The sequence below is a fragment of the Triticum urartu genome, unplaced genomic scaffold (genome assembly GCF_003073215.2).
Source record: "Triticum urartu cultivar G1812 unplaced genomic scaffold, Tu2.1 TuUngrouped_contig_8214, whole genome shotgun sequence".
In the NCBI taxonomy this organism is placed as follows: Eukaryota; Viridiplantae; Streptophyta; class Magnoliopsida; order Poales; family Poaceae; genus Triticum; species Triticum urartu.
In genome coordinates, this window is record NW_024119140.1 from 7,376 (window position 1) to 10,764 (window position 3,389).

At 44.4% G+C, this 3,389-nt stretch overlaps 1 long non-coding RNA gene across 1 annotated transcript; it reads right to left on the bottom strand.

Moving 5' to 3' along the window:
* Positions 1-675: 675 nt before the first annotated feature.
* LOC125531836 lies at positions 676-2,532 on the bottom strand. Its single transcript, XR_007293537.1, has 2 exons — positions 1,472-2,532; positions 676-1,279 (listed from the first exon to the last, which is right to left on the bottom strand). It is a non-coding gene; the product is annotated as an uncharacterized LOC125531836 (long non-coding RNA).
* Between the last annotated feature and the right edge of the window lie 857 nt (positions 2,533-3,389).

Consider the following 3,389-nt stretch of genomic DNA (forward strand, 5'->3'; position numbering starts at 1 on the left):
AGTTATTATATTTTTTTGGACACCAGACAAATGGTGGAGTACATATACGAAGAAAAGAGGCAAACGCACGCAGTCGGTCTCTCACTGTCTCGCACATGTGGCACCCCGGCTCAGAGCGACCGATTTACCATGCATTGCCAGCCTAGAGACCATGTCTTCTGGCAACACACAACATCTTGGTACATAAAACAACCGCTTTATTGATGCTAGCGGATCAAAGTTTACATTACAACAGGTAGCGAGGCCAAGCGACACACACGATGCCGCTGAACAATATGTACATTATTTAGTGAACATAAAGGCCTCGATCATAACAACTACGTGGCAGCGGAACAACGTCGTAGTGGAACTCCATAGCACAGAGACACCGATATGGACACGATCTAGACTCGGGCAGCTCTCCTTTCCGACAATGCTTTCCTGAAATCTGGCATGACACGCCAGGTCAATACATTGAATGTACTTGCAAGCTTACAACAGACATAAACATAATGACAGACAATCTATCTATCTATCTATCTATACCTCTATATCTATCTATCTATACCTATACTAATTAGGCACTTCCAAGAAATTCCCATGTTAATTAGTAATTACGGGTCGTTCATCTGGTGGGACAGAATTATTATGGTGCAGATTAACGCTATGAATTTTCTTTTTAGATAACAAGTCCAATAGGCTCACGTAGGCCAATTAAAATTATACCAAAACAAATCCATCTCCATTGTAGAAAAAACATCTCCAAAAATAAAAGAACAACCGACCCGTGCAGGCAGGATCGGTCGCTTCTCCTCTACAACGGCATCGACGTAACCCCTTGCTTCTTCTCTCCCTCATCGACAGATCGGCGAGAGCCAAAACACTTCTCATCCTCGAATCGATGTAACATTTTTCTCTCCCCGATCCTCTCTGTCCTATAACTGATTTCAGGTTATAACTACAGTATATTACAATCTTGAAATCGTTTTCAGCCCTATCAATAAATCAATCTCGTGGTTTTTGATGCAGCAGAGGTGGTGCACGGATAGGCAGATAGCAGTTTGAAGCAGCCTCGGCGATTGCCGTCGTTGGCAAGGTTTCAGAGTGCACATTCGTCAGCAGTTGCTGCTGGCCCCAATCCGCACGAAAGTAACATGTAGCCTTTATTCTTCTGTTATATTACTCTTCTTTCCTATTGGCGCTTTGTTGAGCTGAAGCCCTAGCGCTGGTGTTCATCTTTCTTTCCATCTACGGGTGCCATCTTTTAGCTGTCCTTGACATCAAGATTCATCAGCGCCCACTGCAATTATCAATGAAAATTGACATCAAGATTCATCAGCGCCCACTGCAACTGCAATTATCAATGAAAATTGACATCAAGATTCATCAGCGCCCATTGCAACTGCAATTATCAATGAAAATTGACATCAAGATTCATCAGCGCCCACTGCAATTATCAATGAAAAGGCACGACCCACAATCCAAATCTTACACATGACATCGTTGACTGTAGGCTGGGAGGCACGTATTCAGGCAGGCAGCCAGCAACGGACCTGGGTTAGGGCAGATTCCAGGAACTACAATGGATTGGCAGCATGCAAGATTCACACCCCAAACTCGGTTTGAGTTCACGCGCTGCGCCAGAGCAGCGCCGGCGCCAGAGAGCCAATCACATCGTGTGTCCTGTCCGTACTCCGTATAGTGTGCTTGGGATGATATCTACAAGCAGATCAAGCAGATTACCATATACTATATGCAAGTATTAATGTTTTGTTTCATTGGTATAATTAGATCAGTTCGTAGTTCATAGATTTTGGTTAGTGCATTCAGCCACTAAACTATCTAATTACCAACTAAGATCGATGATGAATTTACTGCTCTAATACAATGCAGATGTGCCAAGTCATTGTCATGTGTGCATGTACGACTTGCTAATGGCCTGAAACAGTCTCTCCCTGGTATGTACACAAGCCAATGAGCATACCCATCTACACTGGTATGAATACATTGCATATGTACAATTGGGGGAAAATCTCTTTGCCATTTAGGTTTTGAAAGTTATGTCCCAATTTTTACAAGTTCAACTATATACCTTATTTAATTTTGCAGTTACACAGTTAAGGTTATCAGATCAACGTTAAAGTTTTAAATATCTGTGGGGTTCATAGATAATTGCTTCAGCTTTCACTAAGTGCGCTAGCACACTATATTTTGTATCTGAAGGAAACAAGTGATCTAGCAATAAAATCAATTATTTACTTTTATGTGGATATCATTTTTATTTTGTAGGTATATGCAGTTTTGTTGATGCCTTATGTTAGATTTTGTTCGTAGCTGGTAGTGAGCAGACTAAAATTAATTTTGTTGCAAAAAAAAATTGATGTCAGCAAATAATACCAATGCAGAATTGTTAAATCTCCATATTAAGCTTTGGAGAGGAAAATATTTCTCAGTTGGTGATGTGGGAATTGTTGGAAATATGAGCAAATTATTACGATATTTAATCCGAATAAACAGAAGATAAATCATGACCACAACAGCAGAGATTAAACTAATCATGCGAACTAGCATAGCAGATGAACATATCACATCTAGGGCACATACTAGAAGCATGAATTCTACCACGATCTCGAACAGGAAGGATAGAATCACATACGGTGCAGCGGGTGCAGCACCGCCGGCGTTGACGTTGTCACCCATGTCGTCGAGGACGAGGTTGCTGAGGTCGGGGAAGAAGTCGTCGTTCGCGAAGTCGTCGCTGCCAGCAGTCGCGCGAGTGCGCTCCCCAAAAACCTGATCGCCCCTCTCCCGTGCAGGATCACGAGAGGCGGGGTTCCGGAGGCCTGCTGTCCCTTCTTACGGCGCACGCCGGAAGGAGGGATGGAGAAGACTTGCTTGGCGGCGCAATGATCTGGAACGGTGGTGAGACACCATACGAGGCGGCGGCGGCTAGGGTAGACGTCTGCCTGACTATATAGTGCGGGCCGGGTAGGTCGTGGGAGTAAACCCCACGTCCGAGTCATCACGATCCAAAAGAATCGGAAACGGTTCAGTAATTAACGCGTCCGTTAATTATTAATTAATGACTCATTAATTTTCCCATGCAGCAAAAATATAGACAACGTGCATAGCTCTGTCCTCGGCTCGGCTCAATCCCGCAACCCGCGGCGCGGCGCGTCGCGTCGTGCCGAGGCGTGGCGTGGCGAGGCGAGCGAGGAAGAGGAGCGCGCGTGTAGGTCTCCTCTTCTCATGCTCATACAAGTGCTAGAAGAGCTCACCTTATAAAGAGGTGCAACTCTCTCTCAACTTCCGGGGTGGGACTAAACTTTAGCCTCACTCATTCCACTTACATGTGTGCATGAATGGGCCAAGAGAATTTCAGAATTTTAGTTGGGCTTTGGGCCAAAGGC